General features: G+C 34.0%; 1 long non-coding RNA gene across 2 annotated transcripts in view; it reads right to left on the reverse strand.

Moving 5' to 3' along the window:
- The window catches only part of LOC129463824 (uncharacterized), a 175,122-nt gene that overhangs the window by 40,203 nt on the left and 108,995 nt on the right, over positions 1-25,924 (reverse strand). The window contains exon 5 of one of the 2 annotated variants that reach the window (XR_010115927.1): positions 10,093-10,272. The exons of the other annotated variant lie outside the window; for it this stretch is intronic. This is a non-coding gene — a long non-coding RNA (uncharacterized lncRNA). Of the gene's footprint in view, positions 1-10,092; positions 10,273-25,924 lie in introns of those variants that run through there. 2 annotated transcript variants of the gene reach the window in all.

Below are 25,924 nucleotides of genomic sequence, written 5' to 3' on the forward strand. Positions count from 1 at the left end.
CTAAAAGTTAACAATTAAAAATAAACGATTGAGAGTTGGGAATATAACTTATTGAAGATGATTGTTGGATTTCCTATTTCAACTTTCAATTCTGCCAGTTTTTGCTTCAACTATTTTGGACTTTGTTGTTAGGTGCATAAACATTTATTTTCCTCCCCTGAGTTTATCCTTTCATCATTATGAACACTGGACCCTTTTGTCACTCTTTATCTCTTTGTCGTAATGTCTCTTTTCTTAAAGTCTCTCGTATCTTAATGCAGCCACTCCAGCTCTTCTGTGGTTATTTTTTGACAGATATATGTATATCTTTTGCCATTCTTTTATTTTCAACTTATTTGTGCTTTTGAATCTAAGTATGTCTCTCAAAAACACCATATAGTTAAATCTTGATTTTTTTAACCCAATTTGATGATCATTACCTTTTTACTTAACTTATATTGTGGAATTTACATCTATCATTTTCATATTTGCTTTCGATTTGTCTTGTGTCTTTGTTGTTCTTTTGTGATTACTTTACTGCCTTATATTGAGTTAAATAAATAGTTTTATTTCTCTGTTGATTTTTTGTTAAGGCAGAGTTCACTCTATCGCCCAGGCTGGAGTGCAATGGTGTGATCTCGGTTTACTGCAAACTCCGCCACCCGGGTTCAAGCGATTCTCCTGCCTCAGCCTCCTGAATAGCTGTGATTTTTTTAAACTATATAATTTTGACTTTTCTTAGTGGTTGCTCTAGAGATTGCAATAGAATTTTAATTTAATTCTGGTAAAACACCCAACCTTGGCCCCAAGTAGCTCAACTTCTCTCCTCCTTTGTGCTATATTGAAATCCCAGGTATTAATGGTTTAGGATAAATATAATTGGAAGCCACGGAAGTGTTTTGAGTAAGGGAGAGCTAAGTTCAGATCTGCACACCCATGTTCATAGGAGACCACATTTATGAAAAGGTCCTTACACACACACACAAACACACACCACACACACACACACACACACACTTCCTGTTACCTAAAAGGTGCATTTCATGCTGCTGGAAGAGCAAGAATTTCTGAGTGAAAAAGTACGGTTCTATTCCAGCTGTTATATTGTTAAGTCATATAACATTGTAGAGTTAGTCCTTCTTGTAAAAAGGAGCTTGTGTTCCATAGACTTTTATGGCTCAGTCTGTGATAACATATATCAGCTTATGCTGCATCTTTGGCTGAAATATAATCATCACAGAGGTTAGTGCCCATATCCCTAGGTACCCAAGCAGCAAGTGCTAACTGCTCTGTTCTGTCAGCCAGATCTTGGCTCTTGCCCTGAACCCTCTTCTTTTGCCAGCTTTTGTATACAGTGTAGAAACTGACTGAATTAATTTGTTACCCTGAATATGGTGGGTTTTAGCCTTACTGGTAAATCGTCTTTAAGACAAATTTTCTTTTCCAGAAGAAATATCATTTCTTATATGTAAATATTAGTAATTACATTTCAAGGAAAGAACAATTTGTTGGATGGCTGTGTTATCAATGAGTAATTACAAAAAAATGTTAATTTCATTCTCAGTGGTAGACATATAATTCCAAAATAATATTTTGTTTTTTTTGTTTTGTTTGAGACAGAGTTTTACTCTTTCACCCAGACTGGAGTGAAGTGGTGTGATCTCAGCTCACTGCAACCTCTGGCCCCCCAGGTTCAAGCGATTCTCCTGCCTCAGCCTCACAGGTAGCTGGGATTACAGGCGCCTGCAACCATGCGCAGCTAATTTTTGTATTTTTAGTGGAGATGGGGTTTCTCCATGTTAGCCAGGCTGATCTCGAACTCCTGACCTCAGGTGATCCACACACCTTGGCCTCCCAAAGTACCAGGATTACAGGCATGAGCTACCGTGCCCGGCCAATTTTTTTTTATAACAAATTTTTCAACAAAATCAGATTGTATATGACAAGTTCTCCATTGTTCTTTTCATAAAGTAACTTGCAGGAACTGACTCAAGAGTCTCTTCATATGAAGAAAAATTGCATGTCAGAGCTAAGGACAACCAGGACATTGAGGTGGAGGATGAATTACAGTCAGAGAAATCAAGTGATTAGCCATTTTCAGATGGACCATAGCAGATCTAAAATCCACATAAAAAAGTAGTATTGATATAAAGGATTTATGGGAAATAACAGACAGAAGTCAGGAGGAAAATAAACTCAGGATCCAGACTGTTTCCTTAAATGTGTTATTTCTGCTGACTATCTGAGCCCTAAATATGTACAGGCAGATTCTCCTTTAGGGAGTATTCGGGATTCTGATCTGTTGCATAATTTAGTGCATTTAATATGACATATAAAATGGGGTAAAGTTAGACATTTATTGTGCTATGTCCACATCATATTTAGAAATTACAGAGTCCTACTTTTAATAGGACATCAGGGATTGTATCTACTAAAGACAGAAAGCCCTTCCCACTATAATCTTTTCCTTAGAGAATTATGAATCATATGACCCATTGGGATGTCTGGAAATGATACATTCCTATATTTTAGTTCTTATTGTGTATACTAAATAGATTTTAGAGAAGAAGTTTAAAAAGAAAGAAAGGAGTTGTAGAGTATTCACTCTAACCATGAAATTAGGGTGATGTGTGGAACTGAAATAAAAGAAAGAGGAGCATATGAACTGGAATGTAGATTACTCTAATTCCTTCAATAGCAAGAATGCACGAAATGATGCCAACACTGACCTTCTTTATTTTACCCATTTCCTGCAAATGAGAAACACACTAAAGAAGATCTTTGAATCCTGATCAGTAAGACGTAAGAACAAAGTAGGAGAAGACATTAGAACATTTGATCATATTAGAGGAGGTGGACTTTCCAGTATTTCTGTGAATTCTTAGTAAATCAGAGGGCTTCACATCTTCTTTCCTGTGCATGGTGTAATTGTCTAGATGTGCCAGGATGAGGCTCATCATTTTACAAGCACAATATATAAACATATAGGATAGTTAGAGTTTTTAATGTGAAAAATAAATTAACATTATATCACATAAGTTATGGGAAATGTGCAATATATTTTATTGACTGCTTGTAGAACTTGGAAATATGATTTATATGAATTTGCTATTTCAGCGTGATGAATTGATTGTCACATTGAGGATTATGGAATTAGCTGGAAGAACAGATGATTAACCACCACAGCATTTTGGCTAGTGAAGTTTTACCTTCTGATTTTTGAACATTAATAAATCATACTTCAGCATATGGGATTATTTTGGCAATAGAGTCACTTATCAATTTAATCATTTCAAACTAGAGTAATGTGTAAGTTGCCAATGCTGCAGACATGAAAACCAGTTCCTGAGAACAATTGAGTATTATTCTTATAGTCACATTAATTACAGCTGAAACAAACCTTGAAGAGCTAAGAAAACTTAGCACAACTTATCTACTATTTACTAGAAAAAAAAAAGAAATCGATACGGCCATTAATTGCACAAATAGCAATAAATACTTTGGCTGCTCTCCAGGAAGTGTACCAACTGAGAGAATTTTTCGTACTGCTGGTTTCATTACACAGATCATAGTCACAGTAAAGTGGGCAATGGACTGCTGTTCAATAAACTAAATTTAATGTTACTCAATTATGATCATCGTGCTCAGATATAATACTAATAGGAATGTCAACCGCTATTACATTTTCAGATTTATGTAAAATAATTCAAATGCCATTTGCTATCCCTCAGATACAAGGTTCATCCGGTTGTTTATGCAGTTGGTTGATATTGATCGTGCACAGCAGGTAGCACAGTAGAGGCCCAATGGCAAGTATATATAACATCCCCTGTGCCAACAGCTAGGGTGCTATGCCAAGCACCAGGGGCAGCATGCCAAGTCATCAAGCAGATAGCGCACCTCTGCAAAGCTGCCTTGTTTTTTTTTTGACAATATTTCTTTGAATTGCTCACATGTGCCATGAATAATTCTTGCCAACATTACCCAGCATGAAACAGAAATGAAAGCAGGAAAATGTCTTTCTTAGAGAATTCTTTGCAAAGCTAAATGAATCCAGAGAAGATATCACTCTGGCATGATTATATGTTGTTATGTGTGGCTGGGGCTGTGTCATTTAGCAAAAAATGTTGCAAAAAACAGTTCAGTGGGCTGAACAGCTCGTACATATGATTTTGTATACCACCTGCAAAAAATATGCCAAACCATATAATCAACCACCTGGCCAAGTAAGTAGGGTAGCTAAACACAGCTTTGTTGTTGTACCCATATTTTCAGGAAGTTTGAGAACATAAACAGACACAGGCACAATGAACATGTGTACACGATAAGGCTTGTTAAAGCTTTTCTGTTCAATAAAGCATACAGTGCCTGCTGTTCGGAGTACTGTTGAACAGATTTGCTTTATTTCTAATGAAGGTGTTTAGGCATTTTCCTGGCACAAATGGAGTGAAATTATGTACTTAAAACAACATTTTAAAACAACAACACAACAAACCACCACTTCTATTGCACTGCAACAGATTGGAAAAATTGAAAACAGATATAAACTGAAAGTCAATAATGAATTAGTGTTGTTACTATGGATGAATCATTCATTTAGGAGAATCTTGCTTAGTTTTGGACAACCTACATGTCTAGCAACTTCCACTGAATTCCTTGCTGCCTAAAACATGTGTTTATTATAACAGTCTCCATACCATTGCTCATGGGGAAAATACTTTACAGGTGGCCTCTTTACTTATTTGGCTATAAGTGAATATGAGAGTAATTTGATTGTAAACTAATCTTTATATCACCAGATTTCCAGTGTCAGCAATGTCAATCTCATTATCTCACCTTTTCACTAGCTCAGCACCAGCTTGCTTTCTGTGGCGATGCACCTTTTAAAATTCTAGTCCCTCATTGTTTGATAGATTACTGGAGGAAGAACTAATAACTAGATGAGGGTATTCAACGTGAAACAAAGGGAGTTGCTGCTTACAGACCAAGGTCTCTTGCTCTCATTATCTCTGTGGCTCTGAGTTTAAGCTCATTAGATTCTCCCTTTTGTCTCTTTTTAATATAGAAAGACTGATTTGGGACTTGTTGACTCCATCCCAACTCCTTAAGAAAAACGTTAGGATTTTGAACATATAGAGAAGTTCTGCTGTGTAGTATTAGTTTTCTACTTAAAAATCTTTTTTATTTTGGGTGATTTGGTTACCTCTTACCCCAATGTTTTTCCATCTTTCATTTGAGAAGAAGTTTCCCACATGGGAGCTTTTAAAAGTGCATTTGCTTTGTGAGAATATATAGAGGTATTTTGCTAGTCATTTCGAATGTTCATGCTTACTTCTATTTCCTCAAGAAAAAAAGAAAATAGAAAAGAAAAAAAGAACTTTTAAAACCGATTAATAAATATACTGTGTATATTAAATGAAAAAACTAGAATAAGGACAACATGATTTTCTTTTAATTCAAAATGATCTCTAGAACAGAAGAGTCTAAGAATAAAATAAATTTCTTATAAGCATATAATTAAAATATGTTACATAATGTTCTTAAAATTAAAAAAATCAACTTGGACATTTATGTTTAATGCTCAGTATGAGATAAAGAATTTCTCCTCATTATATAACCTCCCATCTTTCCTCCTGTCTACATTTTTTTGGTTTTGTTATGTATATTTTCACTTTATAATTTTTAACTTCTGCTGTATGCTTTGAAATAGTAAGAACATTATCTACTTTTTAAATTTTTGGTTGACATTGAATATATTATGCTTGAATATATTATGATGTTGAATATCAATCACTTCAGAGCCCTGTATTACAGTTAGACTAACTTGAGAAAAGAAAATGATCCATAAGTCCCTAAACTTTGCCAAAGTACATTTTTCTAAACATCCAGGACAACTACTTTTCAAAAATGTATTTTCACTTATTTTTCTTCATCCCGAAGTCATTCTGTCAGTATTTTTTCTGCCTCATATCAACGTTCTCATATTCCTACTTCCACATTTTTTTTTCTTTTCCGAGAGAATCTTTCAGAATATTTAATTTTGTTTTTTTTCCGGAGTCTCACTCTGTCACCAAGGCTGGAGTGCAGTGGTGCCATCTTGGCTCACTGCAACCTCCGCCTCCCAGGTTCAAGCAATTCTCCTGCCTCAGTTTCCCGAGTAGTAGGGACTACAGGCGCATGCCACCACACCCAGCTAATTTTTGTGTTTTTATAATTTTTGTTTTTTTGTAATTTTGTATTGTTAGTTTCACCATATTGGCCAGGATGGTCTCGATCTCTTGAATTCATGATCCGCCCGCCTCAGCCTCCGAAAGTGCTGGGATTACAGGCATGAGCCACTGCACCCGGCCAGAATATTTAGTTTTATATAAGATAATGGTAATGAGCACTCTCATTACTTTATGACTGAAAATGTCTTTATTTTGCTTTACACTACAATATATTAACTTAGAATTTGAAGTTCAAAATTGTTTGCTTGCACAGTTTTCAAAACTTTCAAGACCTCGCTACACAGATTTGCAGAATCTGGTGTTATAAGCACTGTATTAGGTCAGTCTGATTTCTAACCCTTGTGGGTAGCATATTTTTGTATATACATTATTTATTTTATCTTGCTTCAGTAATTTGTGAACAGTCAAATCTTTGAAGACCATGTTCAGGAGATTTTCCGGAGATTTTGTGTTTTCTATTTTGTTTGTAGTATTTGTGTTTTCCATCTTTTTTCTATCACATTCTCGGCTCTAAAGCATAGGCAATTGTTAAACAACTGGAAGTAAGTCTCCTTGTTAACTCTTCTCTTACGTCTACTTTCTTTTTTCTTTTTTCTTTGGCTCTTTATATTAGGATATGTTTTCAGTTTATTGTTCACGTCAGTAGCTGGCCCTTGAAACTTATCTCTTTCTCTTATCTTTCTAGCTATATATTGATAATATTGTTAATTTCCAGAAACCCTTTGTTATTCTTGTTACTTTCTTTCCTTAATTCCTTCATTATTCCATCTCCTCCTCACTTCCTCCCTCCCTTTCTCCTGTCCCCTCTTCTTCTATTGTTTCCTTCTTTTCCTCTTTCCATTCTTCCTCCTTTCTTTCCTTTCAAATATGTAGTAGACTATTCTGGTTTTCTCGAAGTAACTACCCATCATATTTCCCTGATGATGTCAAAAGGAGTTTTTTCAATCTAGATGCAAATATTAATGTAAAATGTTATTTTCGTTCTTTATTCTGTTACTGAAAAATGTTTAATTATATTTGGACAATCTTGGGGATCTGAATCTACTTTTTCAATTTGTTTTATTATATGTAAATAAATCAAGTATTTCTGATAAAAAGTTAGCACCTGAAATTGAGATAGGATATAAATGTAAAATCATGCTGGATTTGGGAGAACAGTAAAAGAAAGGAAAATATATCATTAATAGTTTTATATTGATTTTATTTTGAAATATTTTAAATATATTTAAAAATGAAATATATTATTAAAATTACTTTTACCTTCTTCTTTGTGCTTTTTATGTGGCTACTAGAAAATTAAAATACATGTATGTTTCTTATATTTTTGCCCAACAGCACTATATATACCACAATATATACCACATGGCTGGTATATATTTTTATGTATATATATATTCCTATCAATAAATTCAATCAATCTGAAACCATGTTATGTCTATTTTGGTCTAGTGTTCCCAGAAATTACTTTTACCCACAATTTTTTTTTGCCATATATGTATTAATATTATAATCTTTTTTATGGTGTGTAAATGTTCTGATCCTTTGGGACTCAGCATGCTTAATCTGACCTTAGTAGAGGCCCTGTTAGCACTGACAGGCAGTGGAGGTGGACATGAGGTAATGCCCCTTCAGAGTCTATAAGCAAGGCGTGACTCTGCAGGCAAGTGAGGCTTCGTGGGAGTGGGAGTTTCAGAGTCACTTAAATCAAATAAATCATTTCAAATATCATCATTCTCAGTATCAGTCTCCAACTCTTCACAAATGAATACTATAATTAGTGCATAAGATACTAGAAGATTTTGTGAATTTTATGTATGTTGTAATTTCTCAACCCAGAGCATCTGGCTCTGAATTTTTTTAGAGTAGTCATAGAAATGTTTTTCTTCCTACCATGGCTTTTTTTTTTTTTAAATAAAAAAAAGACTTAAAGCCTGTCATGTTATTGCCACTTTAAACTCACCAGTGTGTAAAACAACCATTCATCCTTATGGTGTTATATTCCTCATTTCCAGTGTGATGGTATGGCAGCATCCATTCAGTCTGCCAAAGAGAGACTGTGAATGATAATTTAAGCAAATCATTTGCAATCTGCATGTAGAGGGTACTGGTACTCTATTTGAAAATAATGTAATCACTGCCATGGAGATCAACAAGGAATCAATTCCAGATTCCTATCACCAGAGTGGTGCTGTAAGTTACTGCATTATGTGAGTTGCATGACAGATAGAATCTACTCTAGATAGTTTAACAAGAAAGAAATTTAAGAGAAGAAATTAAGTTTAACATTGTTGGGTGATACAGTGTAATATCCAGAAATGACTGCCAGAGCAATGCTTCAGAACTGCCTACCCATGGGAGCTATAAACTCTACCACTTCTGAAAATGTAAGAATGAAGGAGCTATCATCACAACTTCTATTTTCTAGATTACATTGTCACTGTTGTTACGAAATAAATATCTGCGTAGGGTTTTGTGAACCATCTGCAGTATTTCTTCATACTAGTTTCCAAGAACAGGAAACTTAGAACCAGAGAAGTAAATTTGTGAGCAGACGCTGTAGAAATTCAGGAAAAAAGGTACTAATATGAAGAATATTATTATAGATAAAGAGAGGCACCAAATAATAGCAAAAGCATTTATACAGAAAGACATTATAATTCTAAACTTTTGTGTACTTAGTAACATGTGATTAAAATATGCAGCACAAAAAAGATATAAACACATAGAGAAATAGACAAATGTACCATCAGAGTGGATGATTTAATATACCTGTCACAGTAATTGATAAATCAAGCAGACAAAAAAAATCTATAAGGGTATAGGCAATTTGAATAACATAATTAACAAGCTTGATTTACATATATAAATACATATATTCCGAAAAGTAACCTTAATATAAATAGTAATGAATATACATTTTTCTGAAAAGAAATAGTAATAATAATTTGTTGTTCAAGCACATATGGATATTAAGCTTTAAGCATGCTTGCCTTTTACTCCACAGGGAGACATTACGTCTGTCTTCCAAGGCTGTTTACTATGCAAAAATCTTTTAAAAGATAATCCTGGACAAAGGGTAGTCATTGCCTTGCTTGCATGACATAAAGACCCATGGAGAATTGCCTACTAATAATGGCATGACTGAAAGATGGCAGTTTTGAGATTACTCACTAAATTTCTTAAATACATATCATCAAATGTGTCTTATGTTGCCTTTGAACTCTTAAAACACTTGCCACAAGTAGTTTTACAATTTTATTGTGGTAAAGTAGTACACTGGTGCACTAAATTCTCTTTCACCTTTGAGGGTTTACTGGGCAGTATCATGTGTTTAGAATTCTCCTTTTGCCTTTACTCTTGCTATGGTTTATAGTGGGTGTAGTATAATTCCCTGCCTCATTGGCATTGGGCTTGGACATATAATTTTCTTTGGCCAATGAAAGATGAGTTAGCTTCACACATGCTTCTGTGGACCTGCCCAGTTTAGCTTACACTCTAGGTGCCCTGCTCTGTGCCTTGAAAAAGAAAAATACCTTAGATAGTGATCGCTTCTTCAGCTTAGACCTTGTTTTAGTCCATTTAGTGTGGTAATAACAGATAACCTAAAACTGGATAATATATTTAAAAAGTTTATTTGGCTTATAATTCTGGTGGCTGGAAAGTTCAAGACCAGACAACTGCATCTGGTGAGATCCTCTGGCTGTTCCAGTTCATGTCAGAAAGCACAAGAGGATCTCTTTGCATGTGCAAAGAGATCACATGGACAGAGGGGAAGGTGGGGAATTGTCAAGAACTTTTTCATAACCAGCTCTACCAGAAACGAATAGTGTGAAAGCTCCCTCACCCCCAGGGAGGACATATTCATGAGGGTTCTACCCACCTGACCCAAACACCGCCCACCAGCCCCACCTCCCAACATTAACACATAGGAGATCAAATTCCCACATGAGGTTCAGAGGGCACAAATATCCAAACCACAGCAGTCCTAAAATGAAACATAAGCAGAACTGAGCTGAGCCCATTCTTCAGGCTGAAACACAGGTGCTGCAGCCCCTCCACAGATCTGTGTGCCAAAGAAAAAAAAAAAAAAAGAAAAAAAAACGCTTGTGTTGTAAGCCACTGAGATTTTGGAGACTACTATGCAGAATTATCTAAACATAAATTGACTAATTTGGAGGGAATGTTTTGTTATTTCCCAGACCACTGGACACCCAGAACATTTACTTAAGTCCAGATGTCTGAGTTTTCATGGGAATTAGCTCATGTATTGTTCCAAATAAAGAATATTTCAGAAATTTTGTCTAAAATTGTGCATGGTTTTCAGTGCTCAAATCTAATTACTTCATTGGGTATGTTGTGTGGCAATTTTCTTCACCTCAACTCTCACACACATAATATGTGAAAATTGAAGCCTCTGTATCTGAGGTGTGGCTCATAAGCAGAGCAATTAAATTCCAACCTCAGGACCTCCTACTTAATTGGGGAATTCACTAACAATATCCATTAAAGTGAGGCTTTCTTGCTGCTAATCCAGTTCCTGGGTAATTGCTTTGAGTTCTACAGAGGAAATCTTCTAATCCTCCAATTTATAGTAGAAATGATTTGTTTCAAAGTAATTTCATATGGCTCTTTCTTTTTTAAAAAATGTTAATCAGAACAATATTATACAATAATTATTACTTCCATTTTATATATAGATTATTAATATAATTCATAATATTTTATTAATAAATATTTTCATTTTACGTATAAAGTATAATGAAAAATTAGATCATACCAGTGTGAGTGTGGGAAATATTCTTTGGATAATGAGGGAATATTTTTTAAAAACATGCTATCAATGGATAAAACTCTAACTTGCAAATGAAGATTAAAAAAATGTCTGAATGAAACAGATTTGAGTTTCGGTGTTTATACAAGACTTCAATTTCATGAACTATCATTATAAAATTTTTTTTGTAAATAGGCTGGAGTCTATATATCTACATATTTACATCTATATCCTTATGAAACTCTCTAGAATTTTCAAAAATATTTAATATATATCCATTATCTATGTCTTAAAGAGTTCATCTAAAGTAAGAAAAGGCAACTAGTAAATAACTAATGTCAGTAAAGACCCACCTGCTATTACTTAATCATACCCATATTCTGCAGCAAAACAGCCATGTCAGGGTCATTACTGAGAAGAATGTCAAATTGGCCGATTTAATGTTACTTAGGGCTTACTTTATCTATATAACTGTCTCAGATAAGAATTGCAAGCTAATAATAATTACATTAGTGTCAGAAGTGTAGGGGACACCTATGGTTTATTTAGTAGGGAAAGATAGTTTTAATGTTTAAATTGAATTTTACTGTCTACTTTAAGATAGTTAAAATAGCATATGTAAAATATTCAGCACCCCCCTTTAATGGTTGATAGCTGAAAAATACAATATTGTTTGAAATAGCTTGTCTGCTGCTACCTCAGTCAAAGTTGCTTGTCTAAAGGCATGTGGTAGCTTAACTTGGTTATTCACAGATATAAATAATGTTACTATATTTTTATGAAGTATAATTTTAAAACATTATTATTATTATTAGAGACAGAGTCTAACCCTGTTACCCAGGCTGCAGTGCAGTGGTGAGATCTTGGCTCACTGCAACCTCCCCCTCCCATCTCCCATATTCAAGTGATTCTCCTGCCTCAGCCTTCTGAGTAGCTGGGACTACAAGTGTGCACCACCAAGCCTGGCTAATTTTTGTATTTTTAGTAGGGATGGGCTTCACCATGTTGGCCATGCTAGTCTGGAATTCCTGGCCTCAAGTAATCTGCCAGCCTCAGCCTCCCAAAGTGATGAGATTACAGGCATGAGCTACTGAGACCAGCCACATTTTAAAAATATCTTATTATTAAAAGTTACCAGCCATCTGTACTTCATTTGTACCCTGTGAATTTAAAAACATTATTCCTTTTGGTATAATGATGCATTTTCCAAATTCATATACCTAATAGGGAAAAAACTTTACAAAGGTAAATTTGTATATAATAACCTTTAAAGTAATGTGATCTACATATGATCATGGTTCTCATGCACAGAGACAACACACACACACACACACACACACACACATACACTCACACATTCCATGTTTGACATCGAGCCACCAGAAGCAATTATGAAAGAGTAAAAAATAATACAGAAAACTGGTACAACCTGAAAAGCTATTTTGGAAATGGAGCTTATCTATATAATTTTTAGAAATTCTTAATTTTCAAAGTCAGTTAGGATTCCCCAATATATATGTATCACTCATACAAACTAAGTAACAACCACCTTAAAAATATTTGCCATCGCCACAATAGTAGGTTGTTTTCGTTTTAAAACTTTCCTATCTTTAAAATGATAAAAATGATTTTTTACCACATCTTCATTCATAATAGAAATGTTGAATGTGGAGAATAGCAACAAAATTTATGTTGATAATAGGTAAAGAGAAACAATTAGATGTACATGTGATTGATTCAAAGTTAGCACAAATCTATACTAAATAATCTAGCACGGCAGAGGGCAGTGATACCAGAGGACTTTTGGAGGATGTTGCTCTTTTCTATTTGGAAAAAAATACATTGGAATTGACAGCAAAGAGAGACTTTGTTTCCATTGCTACATCAACCAATTCAGTAGTAGCTAGAAAGATTAAATGCAAAGATGTCTGAGGGGGTCCATGTTAGTCTTTCTCCTTCATGTGAAGCTCAGCTGTCAAATCTGTCAGAATAACTGGTCCAAATGTCCAGTGAGTGTTTGGCCAGGAACAACAGTTAACAGAACAACATATTTATGTAGTGTTTTATAGTTTACAAGGCATTTCGCTACACGTTATCCTCTTTGTTCCTCACAACCACCCAGAGAGATTGATACATTGAATATTGTATTTTTCAAGTTCAAAGCTAAAAGCTGAATGAGTTTAAGTAATTCACATATAAGCACATAGCTTCTGATAGCATATTCAGTACCTAGATCAAAGTTTTCTGATTCTAATCACAGACTTACTTCGATTGCATCTGCTCTGTGAGAAGACTCAAATCATATATTTCATCAAGACATAAGGTATATCATAAGTTTGTTAAATGTCAAATATGTGAAAATTTTTCTAGATGACTTCAAGTTGCCCATGAACTTATTTTGCTTAATATTAATTAACATCGTGAAATATCGATTCTGCAAAGCATATGAAAACAAAACGTGCATACAATGGGCTTCCTACTTGAATGTTAGCTGTGTTAGTGGTATGATAAATTGTTTACTTGGGGTAAGATAACTTGCAACGTTTTTTACAAATATACTTAGGGAAATCATTCTAAAAGCAAAAATAAACAAAATGAAATGTAAAGATATAGGTGTTTCTCTGTGAGTGTGTGCACGTGTGAACATTTCTCACTTCAACCTATAGGGTGCTTCCTATACCAAATTTCAAGCTAGACCCTGGAAATGCAACAAAAGAGTGAGTTTTATTAGCCGTGAGTTTTATTAGTAGTAGCAAGTGCTACTCCTACACATAAGCTCAGTTTCATAAGGGAGACTGATATTAATCAAATAATCATTTTTTATTTGTTCTTTAATTCAGCTAACATTATACGGCATTAAGCAATGGGAAATTACTCTAAGTGCTACAGATTCAATTGCCTAAATATAAATGCATTACTCACAGATATGAAGTAATAGAGTTTTTACCTTCATATATTCTATAACTGGAACACACAACCGGATCTGCCTGAAAGCAGAGGCTTGTGAAAAGTTCACGATACCACAGCCCTTTTTCGCATACCTAGAAAGTGCCAACTCAAGCTGGAAATTTATTTGAAGCATCTTTTTTGGCTCAAAAAATGTATGTAAGTTTGCATTATTAAAATATATGTAAATATGTATTTATACCATATAATAGTATATATATATTATTATAGTATAAAGACATAAGAATTTACCTCCAAATTTTTGAGTAAAATTGATTCTTGGAGTAGATGTTCTACTGAGACATATTTGGGGAGTGGGAAGCAATTATTTCCTTTGCAATATTGTTTTAAAATATATTTTTAAAAGTACTGGAATTAAGACTGAGAGACATAGAATAAGAAACTTTTCTGAAGGCCCAGAAATGCAAAGATGGAATAACATACTCAGAAGGACTTATTGCATTCTTTTTTCATGGTATTAGAGTGATTAATACCTATCTTGCAGAAAACCAATGAAATAATATATGTAAAGGCAGTTCTCAGAACCTAGGACATATAGTAAAAAATCAATCAATATTAAAATATATTCTTGGCTGCTTTTTGCAATAGCTCAGTTTGGAAGTGATGAGGCGCTCATTAAAGAGAGAGATATTGGGGATGTAACATCTCTGGCATATGTCCTGTCTCTTCTTCAATATCTGTGCCCCAATTCAATATAAGAACAAGGAAAAGATAACCCCATTGTTAGGAATCAGAGTGACTGTACAAAAGATAATGAATAGAATTAAGAATGCCAGTGAGCTGGGTCTAGTTTGCTGGTATAGGTGAAAAAATACATGTTGTTTTATTTAACTCTTAATAAGAAACTTGTTTTTATTTAATAACAAAGTAAAATACTGAAGTTCCTGCTATTATTTTTGAAAATAATTATTTTCATCATTATCCCCCCAGGTGCAGTATGATAGCGGTGATGAATGCTTGATCTGTAATAAATGACCACCTTTTATCTCACAGGTAATTTTACATAACCAGAGAAAGCTGTCAACATTTCAAAATGGGAAGTATGATGATGTAACAGATATTAAGTCTTACAAGGGTTAATTATAAACATGGTCCTACAAGTCTATGCTTCAAATATAAAATCAAAAAGTCTTTGTTAGTTATTTCCAAAAACAAAATTGTAATTCTTTACTAGGTGGAAGTATAAAGTGGAACTTTCAAAGTTAGTGCAGCAGTCATGTGTAACATGACTTGTACTCCTATGCATTATATAGCCCAATGTCATAGAACACTGGATTGAATTTTATTATTTTTATATTATTTTATAGTTTATATTGCCAGGCACATCTGGATATGATATTATCCTTTATATCCTATCTAGATTCAAATATCATTTATTTCTTTAATATTTCTCCAGTTTACCTAGACATATCATTACTGATTTCTCTAACATTTTTAGAATATTGGCACTTTCCCCTTATCATTTGATTTTCTCTAGTTATTATAATTAGAGATTTTATCTTCAATCCAACTTTCTCCTTTAGGAGAGACTGCTAAAAATTGGAATGGCTTCTCTTTTTGCCAGTTCAGATTTTCAAATGGCTAACAGTTTACAAGTATTAAACTTATCAGAATCCTTTAATTTCTCAAAAATAGTTTCCTTCATATAGAATAGCCTCCTATTACCTCTGAAAAAATCAGTAGCCTCAATATTTTGTAGACCAACATGGAGATAAAGGGGTCTGGAATATTCTTTAAATTGTTTTCTAATTGGTTCTATGGTGGTGGTGGTGGTGATGGTGTGTGTGTGTGTGTGTGTGCACGCGTGTTTGACGTACACACAATAGTGTTCAATCTCTGTCTGTTGGTGGTGGTAAAGTACTTCTTTCTCCCTTTTCAAATGAAAATGTCTTATTGTAAAGAAGACACATAAACTATCAAATGTAATGTGATGTTTTTGTTAAATAATAAGCAACAGAAGCATACAGAAATAAATATTTCTCATGGAGCTAAAATATATACAACTATAAAATCATAAATATACTGGAGAATTATAATATGAATTTGTAAATTGTATGCAAATAGCTTGAAACCAGATCTATAAAGACATAAATAAAGCAACAAGACTGAAAGGTTTATATGTTGGCTTGTTTATAGAGTAGCACAAACATTTTTCTTTTTTAATTGGCAATTAATTTTCGGCAGCCATCTAGGTACTTTCATGTCAAATTACTTTCCCTACACTAAACAAGATTAGGCATCCAAGCAGCAAAGCACTTATGTGAAAGTGAGAAACTGACTGTCAAGTAGATATTTTCCACCTATAACCAATTAAAATGTTTCCTTTTTGATGAATGGGTGCTGTAATGTCACATTTTGTATTTTTACCTAAGTACATACCTGTATAACGTTCTGGTTCACAAGTGTTAAAAAAGATGGGTACTGAGATTTCTGTTATTTTCTTCATGCAATTTACCTTCAGAATAAAATGAACGAGCATTTTCCATGGAGGTGAAGGAACACTTTAAAAGACAAGCTTTCTCACACTGCTGCACACAAATATACAATAGAACATATATATAGGTTTATGGGTTTGTGTAAAAACATATAGAGAGATGCATATATGTTTGTTTTAAGCAATAAACTTCAAAAAATATTTTCATCAAATGATTTTAGCCTCTCAGTTCCTTGCAGATTACCATTTTACATTAAAATGTAAATATGCCTGTATTTAAAAATTAGATCACTGACACATAAGGTAAAAAAAGTAATGTATTATTGATAATCTTGAAGTGAATGACATAAAAAGAAAAATATTGATTTTTTGAAGATGTCTCATTTTTCTTACTTCACAGAAGACTGATGCAGGTTCATGAGCCTATCAATATTATTTGAATTAATGCATATTCCTTACTATTGATTGTTTCAATAATGATTGTCATAACTGATTTATGGGCACTTATGCCTGTTAAATATTTTAAAAAGTAAATATCAAATTTGTATATATAAGTAGATTGAGTTGAATAAACAACAAAGTTAGATGTTAATATTATGCCTTTTGATTCAATCCATGTTGTTATACATTATGCAAGACGCACTTTTAAGATAGTAGCAAAAATCCAACTAAAAGTTGATATTTGATCACACTGCTCATTAGAATTAAGTATAATGAAGTATTTTCAATTTTGAGGCAGTGGTTCTCATGTTACTTGAAAATATACTTATCATCTGTGAGAACAACTAAGATTTATTAAACTGAAACATAAAATTTCAGCATACTCTTAATATATTTAAAATGGATTTGTTACTATAGCTTAGAATAGAATATAGGATTACAATTCTTATTTTCAGCTTTCTGTGAAGACTGATACCCAATACTTCCCCCATTCTCCCATTCAATGGGCTGTCTTTTCATGCCCATGATGACATCATTTGTAGTACAAATATTTTAATTTTCATTTAGCTAGATTTGTCTTTTTTTTATCACTTATGTTTTTGATATCAAACCTAAGAAATTGTAATCTAATCCAAGGGCATAAGGACGTATTTCTAAGTATGCCTCTAAGTGTTTTATAGTGCTAGCATTTATGTTTAGATCTATGATCTATTTTGAGTGAATTTTTGTATATGGTGTGAGGTAGGAGTTTGAATTCATTCTTTTATATGGGAATATTGTCTCAGTGGTAGATTTCAATCATTTGTTGAAATGATTCATTTCCCCAATGATTTGTTGTTTCCCTATTTGTCTTGGTGTCATTGCCAAAAATTAACTGATCTAAATATAAAAGGGGTACCAACAGGCTGTCAATTCTACTCCATTTATTATATCCACACACACACACACACACACACATATGCACGTATATATACACATATATACACACGTATATATACACATATATACACACACATATATATACATATATACATGTATATATGTATATATATAAAATCATCTGTATCCTTATACTGATACTACACAGTCTTGATTATCCTGGCTGTATAGTAAGTTTTAAAATAGAGAAATGTGATTTTTTTCAAATATATTCTTCTTTTTCAAGGTTATCCTCCTTATCTTTAGTAAAAACTTTTGTTTGAAAATCAAAAACTTTTGTCAGAGAGTAGTATAGCCACTCCACATCTTTTTTGATTGTTATGTTTATAGTATCTTTTTAAATCCTTTTACTTTCAATCTATTTAGATCTTTGGATATAAAGTGTATACCTACAGAGAGCAAAAGGCTGGTTCTTATCTTTTAAAGAAATACAGTCTGTTAACCTCTGCATTTAGACTGATTGTTAATTCATTAACATTCCTGTTATTACTGCTATAGTTGAATTTGCATCTGCCATTTTTATTTTTGTTTTATATATGTCTTATGTCTTTTTTCTTCATATGTTCTTACTTTACTGTCTTCTCTAATTTTAAATTGATATTGTCAACTGTCACAATTCCGTTAGTAATTTTATAATTCTAATTTGAAATTATTATCTTCAAGTTTGCTCTAGGACATACTATAAATATCTAAATTTTTGAAAATCGACTTCAGATTTATACTAATTTAATACCAATGAACACATAATCTTCATTCTTATATAGTGCCCCTCCTTCCTGCTTTTTGTGCATTTTTGTTAAACGTATTGTTATGAGTGTTTTCCTCTGAAAAGATATATTGATGTTCAAACCCTCTATACTACAGAATGTGATCTTAATTGGAAATATAGTCATTGCAGATGTAATTAGTTAAGCTAAGATAAGGTCATACTGCAGTAAAGTGAGAGTTTAATCTGATATGACTGAGGTCCTTACAGGAAGAAGGTGTGATGACATAGATTCTCAAGGGCAATGCCAAGTGATGACAGACACAGCCATTGGAGTGATACAGCCATAAGCCCAGGAACACTAAGGATCCACCACCACTATCAGAAGCCAAGAAGATGCAAGAAAGGATTCTGTGCTACATGTTTTGGAGGAAGCGTGGTTCTGCAGCCACATTTATTTCAGACTTCTAGCTTCCACAATTATAAGAATTAATTTCTGTTGTTTGATTTTCTTAACTATGTATTAGTTATTTTTACTATTATTCTTAGAAAAATTCTTAAGGAGACATATTTTTTAATTGTGGTAAAGTATATATAATGTAAAATTTACCATCGTAACCATTTTTAAGTGTACAGTTTAGTAGTGTTAAGTGCATTCATACTGTGGTGCAAACAATCTCCAGAGCTCTTTTTATCTTGCAAACCTGAAACTCTTTATACCCATAAAACACTAAGCTCACATTGCCTCCTACCTCCCAGTCCATGAGAGCCACCATTCTATTTTCCATCTCTGTGAACTTGCCTATTCTAAATACCTCATATAAATGGAATCATAGAGGGTTTGCCTTTTTGTGACTGGCCCATTTCACTTAGCAAAATGTCCTCAAAGTTTACTCATGTTGTAGCATGTATCAGACTTTCCTTCCTATTTAGGATGAATAGTATTCCATTCCATGCGTATGTTGCATTTTGTTTGCTTACAGACGTTTGGGTTAGTGCTATCTGTTGGCTATTGTGAATAACGCTGCTGTGAATATGAGTGTATAAATCTCTCTCCAAGACTCTAGTTAAATTATTTTTGGTATATACCAAGAAGTGCAATTGCTAAATAATATAGACGTCAACAGAAAGAGTCAAACTCTTTTTTCTGTTGTTTTAATCAACTCAGTTTGTGGTATTTTGTTATAGCAGTCCTAGGAAACTGATGCACATGTTATGTCTATTTACGTTACAAATCTAATAATGAATTGTTATAACTTTATGTATTAGTAACAAGCTGCCATAGATTTAGTGGATTAACAGTTCATATTAATTATCTTATTGTTCTGTGGGTTAAAAGTTGGACATAGGTATCATTATGCTAAAATCAAGGTGTTGGCTGAGCCACATTCATTTTTGTAGGCTCTTGGGAACAATCAATTGCTTTCCTTTTTCTAGCTTCCAGGTAACACCTGCATTTCTAGGCTGATGGCCTCCTACCTCCATCTTGAAAACCAGTAGCAATGAATTAACAGTTTGTGTCTGTGTGTGTCTGTAGGTTTGCATTCCCATGTGTTGCCACTGGTTTTAGCCTAAAGGACTTCATTAGTATTTCTGGCAAGGCAGATATTTTTTAGTGAAAAATTCAGTTTTTGCTTATCTTACGATGATTTTATTTTGTCTTCATTTTTTGAGAAATAGTTTTTTCTGGGTATTAGATTATTTATTTCTTCCTTTCTCCCTTTCTTCTTCTCTCTTTTCTCCCTTCTTCTCTCCCTCTTTCTCTCTTAGACTTCAAATAAATCATCCCACTGTCTATTGTCTTCTGAGAAGTAGCTGTTAATCTTAATGGAGCTTTCTGGTATGTAATGAGTTCTTTTTCTCTTAATGTTTAAAACGTCTTATTTTTACCTTTGGCTTTCAGTATTTTGGCCGTTATGCCTGGCTGTGGATCTTTGCATTTTGGCTGTTATGTCTGGCTGTGGATCTCTGCATTTTTCCTAATTGAAGTTTGCTGAACTTTTTGAATATGTAGATTGTTATTATTTTTAATCAAATCTGGCAGATTTTCAATTACTATTTCCTCAAAAAGTTTTCCTTCCACTTTCTTTTCTTCTCTCCTTCTGGCACTCCCAGAAGCATTTGTCAATGCACTTAATGATGTCCCACATTTCTCTGAGAGTGCTTATTTGTCTATATTTTTTTTTCTACTTGGTCTTCAGATTGCATAATCTCTATTGACCTATATTCAAGTGTGCTGAGATTTTCTTCTGCCACTTCAAATCTACTATGAGACTTCTACTATATTTTTTATTTTATGTGATTTTCAGCTACAAAACTTCCATTTATTTCCTTTTTATAATTTATAAAAGTTCATGAATATTTTCTGTGTGATAATCTCTATTGAATGAGACATTGCCATTGTAGCATCATTAATTCCTTAAGCATGATTATATTCAGTTCTTTGAACATATTTATAATGGCTGCTTTGAATCTATCTGCTAATGCCAACCTCTGGGTCTATTTTTTCTATATACACATTTCGTATTTTCCCTTTTTCATGTCTTATGATTTCTTCTTGAAATCTGGATGTTTTGGGTAATATATTGTAACAACCCAGAACCATAACTCTTCCCACCCCTTTGAAGTTAATGTTTTGTGTTTGTTTAGTTGTCATTATTTGTTTAGTGATCTGGCTGAAATTACTCTGTATAGTCTTTTTCATTTCAATGTGAAGTCTCGCATGACCTTCCTTAGGTTTTGTTTCATTTTTTTCTTTGTCTGACTACATAGGGATTGCCCAGGGTCAGCATAAACCACTTATTGGTCAAAAGTTGCGCTTAATTCCCACTGGAACTCTAGATATTTACTCTTTAAAATTTAATGTATATGTAGGTGGAAGCTGCTCTCCGAGGTCCAGTAGTTTACATCTCCTCCACCTGCCATTTAGTCCTGAGGTAGTAGCATAAATTTGTCACTCCTTAGAGGCAGCCTTGGGTATGTACACATTATTCGAGACTGACAACATTGTGTGAAATTTTATTTTATTTATTTATTATTTTGAGATGGAGTTTTGTTCTTGTTGCCCAGGCTGGAGTGCAATGGCACGAACTCGGCTCACTGTAACTTCTGCCTCCCGGGTTCAAGCAATTCTCCTGCCTCAGCCTCCTGAGTAGCTGGGATTACAGCCGCCCACCACTGCACCCTGATAATTTTTGCATTTTTAGTAGGGCCGGGTTTCACCATGTTGGCTAGGGTGGTCTCAAACTCCTGACCTCAGGTGATCCACCTGCCCCTGGCTTCTTAGTAATTGCTTCCGGGTCAGAGTAACCTATGTTCAGCTAGTGTTTGGTCAGAGGTTATTTTTAATCCCTTAGGTCCAGTGGGGCTTTTGCCCTGTTATCTGTGTGTAACTTTTGAATGTTTTCAATTTTGTCTGCTTCCCTGTTCTTAATGTGCCTCAGTTGGATTAGCCTAGGGCTTGTTCATAGTTTTCCTGTATCTCACAGTTAAATGTGATGTCAGTAGATATTTTTCTTGGATATTTCCTTCCCTGATTCTTTCTGTTACATGTATGATTGCTGTGCCATTTCACTTTTTGCTACTATTATAATAGAGCTACGTGTGCCCTCTTAGTTGCTCTTTACCAAGGTCTCCATTGTTGTGGACATCTCCCCTTTCTCCCATGGGCATGGAATCCTTCACACTGTTACAAGTAAAGTCATTTCTCTCATGAAGACCTGTGAAGCATTTTTTTCTTATGACATTTCTGTCCTGGTGGGCATAACCTCTACAGAGCTGCCAAAGAGCTAGAAGCAGAGACAATGGCTCATTTCTCCTGGAGTTACACAACCCTGCTCTATGAAAACATGCTGCGCAGATGCGGGGTATGGTCTCCAGTCTCCTTGGCTGGCCCCCCCTGTGTAACCTCCACCCTAAAAGCAAGATGAAATGGAATGATCAGGCCCCAGTATTCTTATCCTGTGTTTTCTGCAATAGACATTTTGCCCTGTGATTGGGACTGCGTGCTAGAAGGGAGCCCTTTGGCCATGCCTACCCATAATAGAGTTTCGGCAACATAAATTTGAGGGAAATGAGAAATTCCAGTAGTCTCCCCATCTCGTGGTAAAGCAGTTGCTGAGACTGAAGGAAAGGGAGCCTCCATAAAGTAAAGCTTGTTGAGTATGGGGAAGAAATTGATTGTGACTGAAATGCTGTGACTGAAATGTTCATTGTAGTTACTAAAATTAAGGAGATTTAACTGGACGAATATTTTCCCACTTGCTGTATGCCCTTAGAACAATTTCTAGAGGCATAGAGGAATTGTTCTTCATAATTTTATATATATATTGGCGTGAGAATCTTCTATATTCCTTATTCTGCCATTCTAGAAGTAAGTTTCTCATGGAACCAAAATCATTCTTGGCATAATTTTAATTAATAATTTATAGTCTAATTGCTAATCTCATTCTGTACTAATTTATAATTCTACCTATGCCATAAATATGAATGGATAGTTTCCAATCATACAATATCAAGCATTTGTTCAAGGACTTCCTTTAATTACTTCCATTATTACCGATCCTGTGGTGTAGGTGGGAGAAATTTGGGCAACCCTTTGGATGTTACCAATGTTTGATGTGTCAAAATTGGATTAGATACTATGCATAACGCAAATAACCATGTAATTATTTTGAATTTACAATGTATTTACTATGTAATTGCATAGTAAGTACCATATAATTACAAGATGATTACATGATTATTTCTGCCTTTTACACAGCTTTAAAAGCAAAAGATTTTGTTGCAATTATTATTGGCATTTATTGGTGAGTGTTACATAGTAGAGAACAAAATATTTATCATGCAATCAACCAAGCAAGCGACTGTTATTGGCTCCTTTCAGTTGCAAATTTATATTTAAAAGTCATTGTTGTGAATTTAAAATTACTCTAAACATAAAGGTTATTGATTAAAAAAGTTATTGTACTTGGAAGTGCAATGCGCAATTTGTTATCTCAAAAATAACAGATTATTCTGTACATTATTGTTTGACTATTATGACTGTATAATTTGAAGTTTTGAATTTCAGATTTTTTAAAAAATATCCGAAGAAAATAGTTTCTCAGACTTTTTACACACATATACAATAATGCCATTACTGTAACTGCTTATCATATAAGTAATGATTTCATTCAAAGTTGAAAGATGAGGCTATAATTTTTATTTATGTATTAGAGCCAAATATAATAATTCTAAGAATAATGAAAAATGTAGACTAAGATAAGAAAGAAAATAAGACTGCTATTTAAGGGATCTGTTTAGTTCCAAAAAAACAAACAAAAAAAACAAGTCAAAGATTCAGAGTAAGTCACTCCTATTATATACACATAATTAAAGACACGAGAGAGAGCTTACTATTCTTTTGATTTAAGTTCTTGTGATGATTTTTAAAAAAACATTGCAAAGTGAGATCTAATTAGATAACATATTTGAAAGTAATAAAAACAAATCAACAAAACAATTTAGGAAATGAAAAAAGCATTAAGAGAAATAAAAAAATAAAAGAGATTCCATCTTGGGGAAAATAGCTATATTCTTCCCCACCTGGCAACGTCTACTCAAATGCCTGTTGCTGACTCTGAATGCTGAATGCTTCTCTATTTCTCACATTGTATTCTGAGTCATTCGGCAACCTTTTAAATACATACAGAATTTAACCACTGCTCAACTATCCATGCTACTAATACCATAGGCTAAACAACATTTTCTTTTACCTGCCTTGCCATAACTGCTAATATGCCCCTTCACTTTCCCCTACATCCCCAGGCAGTTTATTCTCAACATGGCCACCGATTGATTCATTTCAAACATCAGGTAGATCACATCACTGCTCTATTCAAACTTTTCAGTGGCTTTTTACCCCACCCAGAGTAAACTCTAAATTTGTACTAGGTCCTACAAGACTTTTCACAGACTAGCCTCCTGTTCCTTCTCTAATCATAACACTTCTATTCTTGTCCCCTGCTTTATCCTGGTCCTCAACCTGACAGCCATGCCCCAGGCTCAAGGACTTTGGTGTTTCCCAGGCTGCTCCTCCAGAACTCCACAAGTGTTGGTTTCCTACCAAATTCAGGCCTTTGATCAAATGTCCCCTTCACAGTTAGTCCTTTATTGACTGTCCTAAAGTAGTAATCACCCTTTCCCCACACTTCCTCTTCTCCTCTCTTATTTTATCTTTCTCCATAGCCCTTATTATTATCTGACATGAAATATATTTTTCTTCTTTGTTGTTGATAGTATCCTATGTTAATTGAAGCTCGAAGGAAACATGTTCTTTTTAAGGGATCTTTTTGTTTATTTCTGTATGCCTAATACTTGGAAGAGAGCTTGATAACTCAAAACAAAAATACAAAGGATTGGGATTATCACTAAAAATAAAGTACATCTAAAAGAAAAATTCAGATAATCTTACAATAAAATTACAATAGTTCAACAGCAAAGAGAAGAAGATAGGAGAAGAGATAATAGGCAAAATAAATTCCTATAATGTTTTTCAGATTAAAAGTCCACATCAAACGCCTGGCACATTCACAAATTTATAAATAGATTTATAGACTGTAGCAATAAAAAGAAAATTCTAGAAAATTCTAGAATAGGTTATCTACATAGAACCAGAATTAGACTGCCATAGTTTTAAAAACTGAAATTTAAAATACCTATAGCAATCTTTATGGACTCATAATAGAAATAACTGTGATTCTAGAAGACTATGAACATATTTATGAGGGGGACTAAAGCAACTGAGGAAGCTCCCCACTTGTGATGGACACTACTACCAGCCACTTCCATAGTGCTAAGTTGGTACCTGGGCCATGCATGCACATCTGCCCTCACCCCCGCCCTCTGGTTAGCAGATGCCATGTAACTGAGCTATTGACAGTGAGATAAGAATCAATGTGATATGTACTGGATTTATGGCCTAAGGCCTCCGGGTGTGCTTTGTTCACCACCTTCTTTTCCTTCCCAGTTTCTACTTTCTAGAAAATTCATTGCTAAACACTATTTAAAAGGAACCTGGATTTTTGATAAAATTCAAAAGGCAGAGATCCCTTAAACTTGCAGAAAATTCACATCAATGCAGCAAAGAAGAAACCGTCCAGAAATACGGAACCCTTGTTTCCGAGCTTCAGTGGGCAGATCAAGAGCCAGGCAAAATCAAGGATGAAAATACACACACAGATATATGTCCAGGTATAGTTCTGAAATCCAAGGCAAGGAAAATACAATTTTCAGTTGTTTAGCCCCTGAATTTTGAGTGTTTCCATCATAAAATATAGTCTTCCTGGAAAATAGTATGCTCCCCATTTGCCTTTCTCTTTATAAAGATTATTTAATCAAATGTTTCATGGGAAATAAGAATAACTTTTACTTTTAAATATACTCTTCTAACATTGTAATGATGTGAGTTATTTTTT

The sequence above is a fragment of the Symphalangus syndactylus genome, chromosome 15 (assembly GCF_028878055.3).
Source record: "Symphalangus syndactylus isolate Jambi chromosome 15, NHGRI_mSymSyn1-v2.1_pri, whole genome shotgun sequence".
In the NCBI taxonomy this organism is placed as follows: Eukaryota; Metazoa; Chordata; class Mammalia; order Primates; family Hylobatidae; genus Symphalangus; species Symphalangus syndactylus.